General features: G+C 39.7%; 1 pseudogene; it reads left to right on the forward strand.

The window, feature by feature from the left end:
• Positions 1–2,076: 2,076 nt before the first annotated feature.
• On the forward strand, positions 2,077–17,776 carry LOC121327540 (annotated as a pseudogene).
• Positions 17,777–17,824: the final 48 nt, after the last annotated feature.

The raw sequence follows: 17,824 nt of genomic DNA on the forward strand, positions 1-17,824 counted from the left end.
GGGTGCACAGTTTAAAAAAAAATAAATAAATAAATAAACAATTACATGCTTTGCTGCTGTGCTCTGCTGCACTCTGCTCTGCTGCACTCTACTCTACTCTGCTGTGCTGTGCTGTGCTGTGCTGTGCTGTGCTGTGCTCTGCTCTGCTGTATTGTTCTCTGCTGCACTCTGCTCTTCTGTGCTCTGCTGCACTCTGCTGCTGTGCTGTGCTGTGCTCTTTTGTGCTCTGCGCTGCTGCTGTGTTCCTTGCCCTGGGTTCGTCAACCTCAAGTGGAGAGACTGCTTCTTTTATACACCTGTCGCTGGGCTTAATTGATTGCTAATCAAACAGTCTGAACGTGTTTTTGACAGGGATAGTATTAACCCTATCCCTGCCAAACTTGAAGAACAACAATATAACAATACATGATATACATACAGGGGCTTGCGCCCTATCACAGTGAGATTTCAAAATACTGTACTACTATCATGGCTTCCGGTAGACTTTTGCAATATCATTTTGTACTTTCTTTGATTACATGATGTTGAATAAAATATCAATTTTGTTCATTTTTTTTTTTTAATTATGTCAATTCTAAAATTCTAGGTGATGCAAAACTTTTGGACATAGCTGCAGACTTAACAATCGACCATGTCTTTAACAAAGCTGGCACTGCAGATTCTTGTCACTTGTAATGTTTACCTTCTATTGCTGAACCTTTTGTTACAGAGCTATACCTGCACAACGCTCAAGCAAAATGCAAGCCATGGATTTTTATTATTTGCAGCTAATGATACATTCATAAAACCTACTAAACATATTGAAAAGAAAATGGCGCATTTATTCCATGGCCTTCCATGGCCTACACATGTTCATTTTGTCTGCTAAAAAGACTCTGGTGTGAAAGTGAAAAGTCAACAGAAGAAATAGTGTATGAAACAAATATATAATTCTGTGAAATTTTAGAAACTAGATTTTCACTTTGTTTTTGCAAATGTGCTTTTTAAAATCAACCCAAGAGTTTTTATTTTTTTTATTTATTTCACAATTATTGTTTCTAATAAATATTCAGTAAATAATATTTGCAGACAGGAGATTTTGATCAATGGAAGATAGGCATGTTTTTACTGGTGACTAATTGAGATTACTTTACAAGATTATTATTATTGTTGTTTATTTGATTTTTGTGATTTGCATTTGTTTCGACTATTTGTTTTGCTATCATTTTAAAGAGCACAGACCTGGCGTAGTTGGTATGACAATGTTGGGTCTATCACTCTCTTGCAAGAGCCTGGTCGCCACATATTAATAAAATGGAAAGGGTTTTGTGGCAGAGATGAGTTGCTATGCAACCAATTGAGCAGGTAGACTTGTCCGGAGCTGAGCTGATTGGGAGGTCCGGATTGGTTGGGGGGCATGCCCGGGGAGGCTGTGCGCAGCTCAAAAGGCATCTGTACCACAGCTCGAGGCGACTGCACGCCTTTGCTACACAGAGAGGTGCTTTGTTTACATCCAGGAGAAGAGCGTCCGCTCTGCAGGATTACTACGATGGAACCCCTCCACTGCAAGGCGGTGCCTGTGAAGGCTCTGCTCAGCCTGGACCGTCGCAACAACCCACGGCTGCTGGGAGGTCGGGACTTTGGGAGTAACAGCAGTAGGCTAGTTTAATGGATGTTGATCCCAAACAGTATAGAGAATGTTTTTGTAGTGTAGTAGGTTCCTGGAGGGGGACGTCTTTTTTAGTGAGACTAGCGCTTGCGTTGTGCTCTATGTCTCCCTCATTATAAGTGTAGTGGATGCAAGAACAATGCTGAGCGCCAACAATGCAATTGCGCTGAGTGCAATGCTAACAAGGAAACACTTGAATATAATACTAAGCAGATTAAACAAAGCGATCTGCTTATTTGCTGTACAAGTGTGTCGTGGGGGCGTTTCCAGGCATACGGGAACAGAAACGTAAAAGATTAATAGTAAATAATAAATGAAAAAAGAAGAAAATAAACATTTCGGAGGAGGATTGCTTCCTGGTTATTTAAAAAAGTGTGTGCCTATTCCGGCAATCATTAATCAGGTTGACTGGTAATTATTAAGCCAAACAGCGCCAGGGAGTGTGGGGTTTTGTCTTGTGAGTTCTTATTTCAAAGAATGGCTGGGATCCGGAAAATAGTTTTAACTCTGCTTGGGCTGCTTGTACTTTGCAGCCAACTTCTAGAAGGTAAGCAAATTATATACCTATGATACCTTTTTATTTAAAATGTTGGCATTCATTTTTATTAGATGGCATGCTATTTGGTAACTACAATAAGTAGTGGTAACTACAACCAAAGTAGAGGATACATAAGTAGGAAATACTGCTAAATAGTAGTTTATATTGTATTGTATATTTAGAAAAATGGTTAGTCCTTACAGAAATATCCATCAATAAGTAGTACCTTAAATGCAATAAGTTTCATTTACAATGTAATACTGCAAAATGTGTACTACTGCAAAGCTGCCATGTTCCAAACAGCGGTATTGTTTTGGTATGTTCAGTGATTCAAGACTAGACATAAAACATGTTTGCCTTTCCTACTTAAAATCAATAACCAAATGCAACACTTTTGTTTGTAGCTATGCATGCAAAGCATCCACACAACGGTTAATTAATAGCAGCCATGGCTTTGTGTATCTGTAGGGGCTGAGGAAGACCTTGCTGCTGCATCCAACTGCACTGACTTTCAGACTACCACCTGGAAGCAGTATCTTGGAAAAAACAAGCTGCAAATTCAATATTTCACCTTCACCCCCTCAGAACAGGAACTGTGCCAGCATCGTTAGTTGGGGCTCAATAGAGGAGATCCAGGCTACCAATTTCAATTCCTCCCTGGACACAAAAGTGATTATCCTGGGGTATAGGTGAGTCACTACAAGGATTTCCTGACATTTGAAAGCTCAATGTACAGTAAGACAGCAATGTAGTGGCAAAGTGGTAGCAGGACTGCAATTAATTTATATGTTGCTTGATGTTTCTTTTGGTTTTTGGTCATTAGTACTTTAGATGTCCACCACTAATGGCCTCTGTTGTGTGAAGGCTGTGGTGGATTGCTAGTACTGAGTCAGGCAGAAATTGGGTGGGAGACAGGAAGTCCCACCCATTTTAGGAATATAAAAATCAGGAAGTACTGACGTGGTGCATGTTTTGCAACGAACTACGACTGGTGAGAACCAAAGAATGGAAAATATGCTTTAGTTGGTGTCTGTCTCGAGCTGGGTGAACTACTTGGGCATTGAGCCATGCCTGCAAGGGGCGCATATTGAGGAGACTGAAAGGGAGGACAGAGGAGGCTGCGGCCAGCAGACCTAGCAACTGTTGGCACAGCACCACCTGCACCAGCCGGATCCCCAGGGAAACCGTCACTTGCGTCGGCTGCAGGGAGCTTTTCTCCAGGTTGAGTGTGAGCCCCAGCTGGGTAAGATGCTCCATCACTAGAGCCGTGTGAGACACGGCTTGCTCCCGCAACTGGCCACAGATGTGCCAGTTGTCCAAGTAATTGAGGACCCTGACCCCCTGCAGCCGCAGGGGTGCCAGAACTGCATCCATGTACTTGAAGAAAGTCCTGGGAGCAAGAGACAGACCGAATGGCAGAACACAGAACTCATACATGCTACCTCGAAAGGCAAAGTGGAGGTACTTTCTGTGGCCAGGACGTATCGGGACATGAAAGTACGCGTACCGGAGGTCTACAGATGGATCATGCGAGGAGCTCCTCGAAAGTGGAGCACAGTCTGTCCTCTTAGCCCTAGACCTCTTTTGAAAACTGGTGCACACAGCACAAAAGGTGGGATCTGCCAGCGCTCACCAGGCATAATCAGCACCCAGGCATTGGACACACAAATTATGGCCATCCTCTGGGGGTAGGCTGGCCCTACATCTCACATAATCGTGAAACGACATTGTACACCTGGATATATGAACCTGTACCAAGCACAGGGTAAGACACTGTTACTATCACTGTCGCTGGAGTGCTAAGTACCGAGGTGTACCGGGCACAGGGACACTGAGGAAGTGCACAGGGATGTACAGGAGTGTTATGTGTACCGGGGCTATGCACGGAGGTACTATGCACCAGGTTAATCCAGATGAGTACACAGGGCACCAAGTACTGAGCACCGAGCACGGGGCACTGAGGGTGCTATGTACAGCAGTACAATGCACAGGGGTGCTGAGTGTACCGGGACTATGCACAGGAGTGCTATGCACTGGGTAATGCATGGGGCACTGAGTACCGATGGATGTGAGGGGTACTATGCACGGGAGTGCTATGTACCACCAAAAAAAGGCGATGCACTGGGTTAATGTGCTAAGCTGCTGAGCTGGCGCTACGAGGAGCGGCACACTAAAACAACTGTGGTTTTACGAAAAACAGTCTCCAACAAGAAAGAGATTCTCACAGGCTGCTGTGTGACGTAGCATCTTGTTCCAGAATGCAACAGACACGTGGTCACACCGGGTCTATCAGGCAGCTTTTTGACTATGTGCTCAGGTCATGTGACATGAGAGTCATTTCCCAACTCATAATGGTTGACATTTCGAGATTGAAAAGGAACCCAGCAATTTACCTAAGCAAATACTGTGAGTACCACTTTGACCATCACCCTTATATTGTTTGAGTTGGTAAAATAAAATGAAACAACAACACACGGCTTCTCGCCCTCACATATATATAATTTTCTTTGTGATATTTACATTTTTTTAAGGAGTTTCTAAGCTATAATAAAGCTGAGATAGTTTGGTTGTTCAATAAGTTAAAAAAAATTTTAACAATTTTAAAGGGCGCTAGGGAAGAAACCTTCCTGGATTGATGACTTGGTCTAAGCTCTCCTGAATGCCGCTGATGTGAATGTTTTGGTGGTGGACTGGTTATATAGAGGATCTTCTGTGTATAGTGTTGTGGTCCAGAATTCCCAGGAGCTTCTGATCCAGAGTTACTCTACTTATTACAAATGCAATCTAAATTGCAATGTGTTCTCAATGGATTTTTAATTGTTTTAGGCACTTGGAAGTAAGCAAGAATCATTTCATTTTATTGAAGTGAGTCTAGGGGCTCATGTGGCTGGATTTGTGGGCAGTCTCTTTGGAGGAAAACTAGGGAGAATCACAGGTAAATCACTTTAAGGTATATATTATAATATAAATATATATTAAAAATATTATATGTTATATGACTGTGTTATTACATATTTGTGGAAAACGTTGCATCTGCTTTCACTGGATATCCCTAGCCTTGCCACATGGAAAAATGTAACCAGAATGTATTGAGATATTGTCGATGAAACCTTCAATGACAGTGGCTCTAGTGAATCTACTCCTAGATCCCATTAAAAAATACTGTGAATAATGATTGCTTGGGGATCTTAAGACGTCTATGGTGCACTGTGCATCACTTTTTCTTTTTTTTTCTTCTTTTTTTTACCACATAACGTATTTAAAACATCTTTGCAAATTATGACAAGTTTTAAAGCCATTAATTTGTATTTGAAAATGAGTAATACCAAAGGGTGTTCATTTGTATCACTCTCATCACTGTCGTGGTCGGCAAGTTTGGGCCAGGTAGGTTGAGGTTAAAAACTCATCTTCTTTTAGATTAGCTTTTGAATCCTGTTTTTTTGTATCGCTCTATTGATATTGTAACTGTACTCCTCTCTTTTTTAATTAATTTTATTGAATTTTTTTGATTATTGAGTATTAACTGTTATTTTACTCCTCTTGCTATCAATCTTACTATTCTTTCTGAACTCTGTGTTCAATTCTACTGTATTTTTATTGTTGATTGTACTGTGTTGTAAAGTGCTTTGGGACACTGTGTGAAAGGTGCTATATAAATAAATGCACTTTTAACCTTTATATATGGAAAGATCAAAGATGATATTTTTGTGGCAGCAATGGAAGCAAACCACTATTTATTCAAGCTGCGTGTAGTGTTCAGGGTTTTAAACTACAATTTGGTTTATGTTTTTTTTTTTTTAAATAGTCATATCCTCCCCTGAAAGAAAATGTCTATTTTAATTATTTTACAGACTGTGGATTTTGATGAAGGCTTTCAATGCTTCTTCAGTGAGACTATAGAGCAGTCGCCCCCAAGTCTCTGAAATTCCACATTACCCAATGTTATAGATTAGAGTAATGAAAAACAAACCTTGCTCAACAATGGAATAACTGTTCCCCATTCGTGTTTGCAGTTGTGGATTTGTGAATATGTTTAAGTCCCAGTAAAGCTTAAAGAAAAAAAAAACAGTAATCTGTAATCTCTTCAGGAATTTGGGTTTGTGGTCTGTAGATTTATCGGAACTTGAAGATAACAAAAGAACAGTTATCCTTTTTTTTATGTATAATTGTGCAGATTTTGGCATAAGGATTCCCATTGGCCATATTGATTATCAGATCAATGGAGGAAAAGACCAACCTGGTTGTACTACGTCACAAACGCCATCGAATAAGTAGTCATCGAGTTTCTACTGCAGGTGATCTGACAGGTTAGATTCTCAAGGCTGTTTACTCCAAAATGTGATTTGCACAAAATGTATTGGGGAGCGGATCGTATCTGTACATAAGCACCCGTATGTCAGTCACACGTGCATTTTTGAGGGACGTACGAAGATGCAGGTTCATAGATAAATCACCCTGTTTTGGGAATCCTGTTTTCAGGAAACTTTGAATTGCCATTTCATATAATATGTTACTTTGCACATGATGTTGATGCAAGACTCTGTGATCTATTTTCTGTGATCTCTTTCATTTTACATATGTGTTGAACTATTTATAATGAAACTTGGTACAAGGCTATGTTGGGAACTGCTTGCTTGTATGTGACTTAACTTTTGGAAGGAGCTGACATGTAATTGCAATTGAGCAATATGATCTTTTATTGATATGACAGGTGGGTTTTTGCGTGTGTTTCTGTAGATTTTTTTTTGTTATATGGTGTACATAAAAAATATATATATATATTGGTACAATGGTTCTGTCATTAGTATAGAAACTTAGTATAGAAGTAATTCCAAGTAATGTAAATTGGTCATTTTAATTTATAGTACTTAATATATAGCACCATTAAACTAGCACCTCATATGCTAACACAATGACATCTAGGTTTAAAGTACCACATTTATTTTTCCATTTTTCATTAAACTAGTCATTGACATCTCTTATGCTCTATACTATTCTGTACAAACTGTTGATATATGTCATGGTCATCAATTTCACCGCACTGAGAGCTCTCGTTGTACTTTTAGAGCTGTGTTGAGGAGGCATGTTACTCACAATTGTTTGATTTAAGCAGTTTTTGGAATGTATTACACATCAAAACTCTAGAGGAGTTACTTTTGGAAAATGCCACAAAAAGCCAGTCAATTCACTTTTTCAGACGATGGGATAAAATAAGCCAAAAAAAAAGGCTAAAAATGTAACTGAATAAATAAGCACTGAAAACAGAAACTATAATTCATGGTTTCTGTACCACTCAGGTTTGTTGTTTCCCAGTTTTGTGACATCTTAATAAAAGCAAGATGTAATAGCTGTAACAGAAAATGATATACAACGAACATTTAAAAAATAATAGAATAGTTAAGATAACTTGTTTTATATATAGCTCTACCAAACTGCTCTTCAAATAAGTCTCAAACAAGAATGGATGTCTTTTGAATGAATTGTCTTATTTGCCTTACCATGCTACACTGGAGTAGAAAAATAATGTTAGAGCAACATAACCCCAGATCTCTCAAAATGATTGCCAACACTGTGAATAGTAAAGGGCTAATAAGAAATCAAAATGGCATTTGAAGCTACTTACTGTTTAATATAACTAATATAACCAATGTCCTAGCGCTACATTTTCAGCAAGGTTAAAGATTATAAATGTACTAACAGCTCCTTTTATACGATATCACCCCTACCATATCAAGGGTTGGTAGCGCCCCATATGGGAATTTACACCACCTATGGGACTTCACATCCCTTTTTGCCCTTCTTGCATCCTGTACAATCATACAAATGTATTTCATGCTATACCATGTTGAAGTGGAATACCTACAAATTATATTTTGCAGCAATGCAAAAGAAACACCACAGCCATGAATGAAATTACTCTGAAATTATGAAAACATTGTTCAGTGTGGGGATGGACAGTTCCACAGTATAATGGTCAGCCTCTTAATCATATCTGTAAGGCTATATAAGAACATAAGAACATAAGAAAGTTTACAAACGAGAGGAGGCCATTCGGCCCATCTTGCTCGTTTGGTTGTTAGTAGCTTATTGATCCCAAAATCTCATCAAGCTGTTTCTTGAAGGATCCCAGGGTGTCAGCTTCAACAACATTACTGGGGAGTTGATTCCAGACCCTCACAATTCTCTGTGTAAAAAAGTGTCTCCTATTTTCTGTTCTGAATGCCCCTTTTTCTAAACTCCATTTGTGACCCCTGGTCCTTGTTTCTTTTTTCAGGCTGAAAAAGTCCCTTGCGTCCACACTGTCAATACGTTTTAGAATTTTGAATGCTTGAATTAGGTCGCCACGTAGTCTTCTTTGTTCAAGACTGAACAGATTCAATTCTTTTAGCCTGTCTGCATATGACATGCCTTTTAAGCCCGGAATAATTCTGGTCGCTCTTCTTTGCACTCTTTCTAGAGCAGCAATATCTTTTTTATAGCGAGGTGACCAGAACTGCACACAATATTCAAGATGAGGTCTTACAAGTGCATTGTACAGTTTTAACATTACTTCCCTTGATTTAAATTCAACACTTTTCACAATGTATCCGAGTATCTTGTTAGCCTTTTTTATAGCTTCCCCACATTGCCTAGATGAAGACATTTCTGAGTCAACAAAAACTCCTAGGTCTTTTTCATAGATTCCTTCTCCAATTTCAATATCTCCCATATGATATTTATAATGTACATTTTTATTTCCTGCGTGCAGTACCTTACACTTTTCTCTATTAAATGTCATTTGCCATGTATCTGCCCAGTTCTGAATCTTGTCTAGATCATTTTGAATGACCTTTGCTGCTGCAACAGTGTTTGCCACTCCTCCTACTTTTGTGTCGTCTGCAAATTTAACAAGTTTGCTTACTATACCAGAATCTAAATCATTAATGTAGATTAGGAATAGCAGAGGACCTAATACTGATCCCTGTGGTACACCGCTGGTTACCACACTCCATTCTGAGGTTTTTCCTCTAATCAGTACTTTCTGTTTTCTACATGTTAACCACTCCCTAATCCATGTACATGCGTTTCCTTGAATCCCAACTGCGTTCAGTTTGAGAATTAATCTTTTGTGCGGGACTTTGTCAAAAGCTTTCTGGAAATCTAAATAAACCATGTCATATGCTTTGCAATTATCCATTATCGATGTTGCATCCTCAAAAAAATCAAGCAAGTTAGTTAGGCACGATCTCCCTTTCCTAAAACCATGTTGACTGTCTCCCAGTACTCTGTTACCATATAGGTAATTTTCCATTTTGGATCTTATTATAGTTTCCATAAGTTTGCATATAATAGAAGTCAGGCTTACTGGTCTGTAGTTACCTGGTTCAGTTTTGTTTCCCTTTTTGTGGATCGGTATTACGTTTGCAATTTTCCAGTCTGTCGGTACCACCCCTGTGTCAAGAGACTGCTGCATGATCTTGGTTAGCGGTTTGTAAATTACTTCTTTCATTTCTTTGAGTACTACTGGGAGGATCTCATCCGGCCCAGGGGATTTGTTTATTTTAAGAGCTCCTAGTCCCTTTAACACTTCTGCCTCAGTTATGCTAAAGTTATTTAAAACTGGATAGGAACTGGATGACATGTGGGGCATGTTGTCAGTATCTTCCTTTGTAAAAACTTGTGAAAAGTAATCATTTAACATATTTGCTATTTTTTTTTTTCCTCTACGATTTTGCCATTTGTATCTCTTAAACATTTAATCTCCTCTTTGAATGTTCTCTTGCTGTTGTAATATTGGAAAAACATTTTGGAATTGGTTTTAGCTCCCTTAGCAATGTTCATTTCTATTTCTCTCTTGGCCTTTCTAACTTCCTTTTTGACTTGCATTTGCAGTTCTGTGTACTCTTTCTGTGTACTTTCTTTTTGGTCCTTTTTTAATGCTCTGTAAAGTGCCTTTTTTCGCTGAATATTTTTTTTAATTGATCTATTAAACCATTTTGGCAATTTAGTTTTACATTTAGATTTGTCTACTTTAGGGATATAATTGTTTTGCGCCTCTAGTACTACATTTTTGAAGAACAACCATCCTTCTTCTGTGGGTGTTTTCTCTATTTTACTCCAATCTACTTCTGTTAGTCTCTGTTTCATACCTTCATAGTTTGCTTTTTCTAAAATTGTAAACCTTAGCTTTAGTCTTTACTTTTGAGGATTTAAAAAACACTTCAAATGAGACCATGTTGTGGTCTGAGTTTGCCAGTGGTTCTCTGACCTCTGTTTTAGTTATTCTATCTTCGTTATTTGAAAAGATTAAATCAAGGCATGCCTCCCCTCTAGTGGGTGCCTTCACAAATTGTGTTAGGAAGCAGTCATTTGTCATTTCCACCATTTCTATTTCGTCCTTCGCGCTACCCACCGGGTTTTCCCATTTTATTTGGGGGAAGTTGAAATCCCCCATTAGTATGGCTTCTCCTTTGCTACACACATTTCTAATGTCATTGTATAACAGATTATTGTGCTCACCGTCTGAATCTGGCGGTCTATAGCATGCTCCTATTATTATGCCTTTTGAATTTTTGTCTGTTATTCTGACCCATATTGATTCGGTTTTATTTTCTTTGTCCAGGTTTAACACCTGGGCTTCAAGACTGTTTCTTATGTATAGCGCTACCCCTCCTCCTCGTCTGTCCTGCCTGTCTTTCCTATACAGTGTATACCCACAAATATTATATTCGTCCCCATCACTCTCAGATAACCACGTTTCTGTAACACCTATCACATCATAGTTACCTGTTAGTGCAGTAGCTTCAAGTTCTAGAATTTTGTTTCTGATACTTCTAGCATTTAGATAAATACATTTAATGGTTGTCTTACCTGAGTTGTTGTTCTTGTTTTGATGCGGTCTCCCTTCTGTTTTTTTGTTGATTTCTCCCCCCTTCCTTTCTAGTTTAAATGCTTCCGAACCTGCTCGCTATATGAAACTTACAAATATATACACCTCTAACAATCATGCTCCTATCACAGAGAATAAGAGAACAACAGGGACACTGATATGTCAATATCTGTGCCAATCACAGAACAGATAGTATATACTGTATTTTTTTGTCAGTTTTACATATCAAACTAGTTATGGTTTGTTGTCATTTGTGCTTTTAGTTTTTTCTCTATTTTTCCGGTAATTGGTTATATGATATGTGACCACATGAGGGCAGTGCAACTCTATATCAGCGCCATCTCTAATCATTGTTCACTGCTGGCTTTCCCCTGCCAGAGTTATGAAGATTTTGTCACTGGAAAATGTTTGAATTGTGACCACCCTTTCGGTGGCTCTTGTCCCAGAATAGGTAGAGTATATTGTTTTCTGATATGATGGTTTGCATAATTTATTTCAACCTATTTTAATGATATTTAAACATGTTTGTTTATCCTAATTGAGTTATTATGACTGAGCTGAGCACTGAAAGACACATTTTATTTAAGTTCCATTTATTTGAGCTAATATGTGTAATGTGTTTATGCAATTATGTATGGTGTATTTTAATTTCTGGTGAATATTATTTTATCATATACTTGGATTCTGATTTTAAACAGAGAGCCTGATTTATTGATGTGATAAAGGGGACTGATTCAGAATCAGTGCAGAAAATGTATAAATGTACAGTAAAATGTTTTTTGACTAAACTGTATCATACATTTCAGAAGGTCAGCTACTATAGGAGAAAGACGTGTACAGTACCTATTAGATTACATGACTGTTTTTGTTATGTACTGCACACAGTGACATCAGTTTTCCATTATTTATTAATTTACTAAGTTTGGTGGAACATGAATAACTGCATCCTCTTCTTTCCTTGTTCCCTTTGGTGTGTCTCTGTTTTACCAGGGTTGCTTAGAAATGGCGGAATTACAGTTAAGCCACTGCCAAAAGAAGAAGTCTTCATGTTGACAACAGCTTCAGCACCTTTCTGTGGTGAGTGATGGTTCTGTAAATAATGTAGGTCTTTAATATTGTACAATAAAGCTTTGTGTACACATCCTATAGCATATACGTATTCTTTAAAATTTAGTACCTACTTAATTTGAAAAACTCACTAAGACAACTATCAGTAAGATTAGCAGATTAGATATCCCCCTTAATTTGGAATGTCCAATTATTATTTTTATTTACATTCCCCTTAATTTGAAATGTCCAATTATGTTTTTTTCTTCTCAGGGCATCGAGTTTCCACACAGCACAAATGTTCTGAGGGCATGTGAGCCTCCTCCGATCTCACAAGCCAGATCGCTGTTACGCCGATTGTGGACAACATAGATCAGTCGTATTTTTTACCCACTCTGAATGTGCTCGCTGTCTGCCTAGTAGGGTTGGCTATTAAACGATGTGGAGAAGCAATCGCTGCTGGTTTCCCATCCCCCACCCCGGGAGCGTCAGAGCCAATGTAATGCCCCCCTTGGGGGCCCCAACAAAGTTCGGCCTCTTTGTACAGCTTTGAAAAGTATTTAATAGTCTTTTAAGATGTCTTGTGCAATACCTATTAACATACTATAGCAATCCCTTTTGAATATACACTAATATACTGCAACCTGTAGGATTTATAATATGTTTAGTCCTGTACTGAGTCCTATAGCAACAGGCAACCCCAGGCAATGCAGAGCAACAGGCAACCCCGGGCGAAGCGAGGCAGGGAGTCAGGACAAGCTGGGGTGCGGGTGTTGGCCCTCTTCTTGGCCACTGCGGCCGGGCTGTTCTTGCATGCGGACTGTCAGCATCTATTCCTGGTCCTTCTGGTGCAGGGAGAGGCAGCTCCTGCTCCTCTCCACCTGATGGTGATGGAGGCAGAGGCAGCTCCAGCTCCTCTCCTCGTGATGGTGAGGGAAATGATACAAGCAGGCATTCATCCTCTGCTGGTGGGGGAAGTGATACCAGCAGGCATTCGTCTTCTGCTGGTGGAAAGGAACCCAGCAGGCATTCACCCTCTGCTGGTGGAGATGGGGTCAGCAGGCATTCTTCCTCTGCTGGCGAAGGTGGCAACAGCAGCCCCTTGGGCTTTGGTTTCCCGCGGTCCCCCAGTCTAGGCGCTAGACGCACACGGTCCCCCCGTCTGGGCGCTGGATGCACGGGCACCTCCCACACAGGCATTACTTCCGCCTCTGTATATTGTGTGGGGCAGATGGCCAACGTGTGCCCATATGCACAGCTCAGCCGCGAGGTTCTTTAAAAAAACCTTCCAACTGTCATCCCTGACCTCCTCCTGCTGTTGCTGCAGCAGATTTTTTTGCCCCTCCTTCGCCTCACCTTCCTCTCCTGGGCCGGTTCCTCCTCCCCCTCTTGGAAGGGACAGAGCACCACAGGGTGCCTGAACTCCCCTCAAGCAAGGCACCAGCCTTGGCCCTCTAGACCACCGAGGAGGTCCTCCAGATCCTGGCAGCCATCTCTCCAGCTCCAGCCTTCCATTTCTTTCTTTATTTTTATTTTTTTATTTTTATTTCTAAAAGAACTGCGGTTCCTGCTCTGGTCTGCGTCTAGGAGGCGCTGGTAATCCCATGATGACAACACATGTCACAAAGACGGCCGGAGTGGGGGACGTCAGACCAGAAACAGGAACCAGGAAATAAATGACAGAGAGGTGGAGTTTGGTGGAGCTGAGCGAATGGTCTCACTCAGCATTTAATAGTGCACAGACAGACAAAAAATAAACGGTTGTAAGACAAACAAAAACACAAGACATGGCACTGGTAATCAAAATAAACAGACAAACAAAATGGACTAACACTACACAAACACGGTGAGCTGATGTTTTACTTATTACTATTATTATTGTTATTACCTCCATCTCCAATCCCGTTCTCCACACACCGAACACACAACCCCGAGTGAGTGAAAACATGCAGCTTTTATGCAGCTGTACCGAGACTAGATTGCTTATCAATCATTCAATTGGAATCATGGTACAACTGCATGTGAATTAATAAAGTGCAATTCCCTGTGCTCATATATTATTACTATTTACTTGCACATGAAGTGCTGTGCAATCCTCGTGCCTAAATACAAATATACATTTTAAACACCCGTTACACAGACCCGTTTATATCCCGTGTACCAATGACTATACACCAACATTAAAACACACAACATACAACACAAAATACAAATAGGGGCGGGCACTTTGCCATAGATGCTCACTTGCAAACCATGTAACTTGATTACATTACCATCCGACTAAAGCCTTCTACTTGTTCTGTGTCTTTTTTACTCAGCTCATCACATTCTTGTGGATCTGCATGTAACTCAGCTGAGAAGAAGCAGTCAGATCCAGGTGACTCTTAAAAGTGAAGGGGCTACTCAGTCGCATAGCCAGGTTAAACTGTAAGTATGTTGGGCTACATTATTCATACTATTGCAGTATTAAAGCAAATAAAATAAAATGTGAAAATGAGATAACCATAAATGCTGATTACAGTGCTACACCGATGCTATATTTCACTATCTGACCTACACATTAAAAAAATTATATAGTGAATTAGTGTAAGGGCCTTATATAAAACATTTTTAGTGCTGTACAACATGGTCTAACTGTGAATTTATGAAATTGTGAAACGATGAGGAGCACTGTACTACTTTTGCATGCATGCCATCTATGAATCTACAATACAGATCAAGAAAAAGGCAGTTCTGATTTAGAAACAGACTCAAGCTGGACTTCCTAGTAGGAGCAGTCTTGGTGGGCTGTAGACTTTAGTCATAGGGAGTGTGTAGGGTAGAAGTAATTCCATCTGTGGTCATCATCAAAATCTACCAAACATGGTGCACAAATATACAGAGCAGATATCCATTCTGATTTCTTCCTGTTTCAGACAGAAAGATGTTACAGAGTTTAAAATGGTGATGGCTCCCTCAACGATGCTGTGTAAAATAGACTCCATTGAACTGAAGAATACAGGCACTCGGTTCTACAGAAAAGATGAAATTAACATTGTGAAAATCTGCATTTCAGAAGTCCCTTCTGACAGGTAAGAATATATATATATATATATATATATATATATATATATATATATATATATATATATATATATATATATATATAGTGAGATAGCAGGGAGGGGGTTAAAATTCCTCCCTGCTAAATTCATGTGAGAATGCACTGTGGGTGAACGGGCTGATTGTGTTAATTGTTTTTATTGTCTAGTTAATCCCCTGCACCCGGTGCTAATTGTAAATTGGAGCCAGGTGCAGGGTATTTAAGAGAGGCAGCCAGACTGTTCTAGGATGCTGAGTGAAGAGCCCGACTGAGTGTGTGTGTCCAGTCATATTGAAGGTGAAGTACTGAGTGAAGCCTGTGTGAGTATGTGTTTTTGTGTTGCAGGTTAACGGCTTAGCCGTCCTGCGTATTAATCAGGGACATATTAATGTTTAGTTAGAGCTCCAGGAGAGAGCTAGGTGTTTGTTTCTGTTTTGTTATATTCATTTGTGTTTATTAAAAAATAGCGCGTAAGCGCTTTAAAAATCCATTTCCGTGTCTTGGGTCTGGTGTTAAATCTTTCACAATCTTTCACAATATATATATATGTATATCAAACAGAATAGTCACCTGACCCTGGAATTTCCTGGTTGATGGAATCATTGAAGAGCGAGCCACAAAATAACTTCACTGACAGTAGATGCAGTGATTGTTTGCAAGAACTTGAACCAGCAATCTTTGGAATGCACTTCCAAATTGTGACTTCTAAGATTCACACGATTACCTCCACTGAATCCAACTGCTGGATGAAGATGTTTGCCACCAGCTTCACTAGGCAGTAAACCAGCTCAAGACGTCACTTATTTAAATCAAAGGTCAAGCCTCTCTCTCTCTCTCTCTCTCTCTCTCTCTCTCTCTCTCTCTCTCTCTCTCTCTCTCTCTCTCTCTCTCTCTCTCTCTCTCTCTCTCTCTCTCTCTCTCTCTCTCTCTCTCTCTCTCTCTCTCTCTCTCTCTCTCTCTCTCTCTCTCTCTCTCTCTCTCTCTCTCTCTCTCTCTCTCTCTCTCTCTCTCTCTCTCTCTCTCTCTCTCTATATATATATATATATATATATATATATATATATAATATATATATATATATATATATATATATATATATATATAGTATATATAGAAATCAAATAAGTTTGTGAATATATTTGAAGATTTATTTATTTATCTTTTACTGTTTCTCTTCCAGATATTTGCCACTGTTATAGTCATTTGCAATCTTCTTTTCACCTTGTATGTTATACCATGTACATTTTTATAAGGGGATGGAATGGTGCTTTACAAGAATGGATGTTATATCCTTTTAGAGCACAGTGACATTAGAAGACATAGTACCCTTATCATATCTGATTTCTGTTGCTGCAGGAAGGAATCTCTCTGCATTGAGAACATCGAGCTTAAGGAAGGTAATCCATGGTCCCAGGACTTTGTGACGCGCTGTAACTAGGAGAGAACTACTGAGCTCATAACACAGGACACCCCTGAACAAAAATCAACATAACGAAGGCCTTGCTGACCCAGTTCAATGTGTATGCTGAAGAAATAATGCAAAGTAATAGAAGTTTGCCTTTTTTGTTATACAGTAGTTGCATTTTTCTGTATTATCTATCCTAAAAAAAATATTTGTGCAAGTCTTCTTGAAAAACTAATATTTCATTTGTATGCTGCTTCTCTTCCGATAGTGGTTATAAAGTTGCTTAACTAATCCCATCTGTCAATACCTCGTAACAGAATATTTTTTCTATGAAAAAGCCACAACTACTGTGGATTTTTCTTGCAATGAGCTTTGGCCTACTTCTTAGTTATAAAAAAGACCTCCCTTACATTTATGTAGACCAGTGTGAAACAAGCCTGTCCGTGATGTGCTGTCTCACTTTCTTGACTCCATAGAGTGTTTGTGATAATATTTTACAGATGTACCGTGGTGTCATATGCATACTTGCTGGATGGAAGGTGGCTATGATCCAGGGTTGCTTCACTTGGTGTCATGACCAGGTGCTGCAATGCTTGGCATTAATACTGAAAGATCGGTGTAATAAGAGCAACAGCTCACGTCAATATCAGCTATAGCTGCACGCAGAGAACGACATTCCTCCATCCAGGAAATCAACCAGCAGGCAGATGTCTGCCAGTGCCTTGTTTTCCCACCAGCATCTCTGTCGAGCCGTCCTGAGGTGTCATGAATAAGTTGATGAAACACCAAAGATGGGAGGTGCCTGCCTGATGACCCTGCAACGTGGCTCATCCAGTCTATTTCAGATGGTTGCCACGCTGAGGCGCTACAGAGGCCGCATTTAATATGGTTTTAATTTCCCCTGAAACGGACAGTGCCAAATTTATTGCTGACTACTGATTTTGTGTGTGCTGATGCGCTTGGGAAGCTGTAAATAGGCTGATCCCTGGAACCAGCATTAGACTTCAGCCATCACCACCGGACCAATGGGAAATCCACATTACCTGGAAGCTGCATCTTGGTTGGTTCCCACCACTGTTATCTCATTTTATCTTGGCGAAAGTCAGTATTAGCATGAAGTCAACAACAGCTACTCTCATGTAATTTTTTTTTTTAAAAAAAACATAAATATGTGCTCAGGGCTGTCTTCAAGCAGCCGGGGGAAATATTCTGCCCTGATTACTGCTACAGAATGC

Source organism: Polyodon spathula, chromosome 15 (assembly GCF_017654505.1).
Source record: "Polyodon spathula isolate WHYD16114869_AA chromosome 15, ASM1765450v1, whole genome shotgun sequence".
NCBI lineage: Eukaryota > Metazoa > Chordata > Actinopteri > Acipenseriformes > Polyodontidae > Polyodon > Polyodon spathula.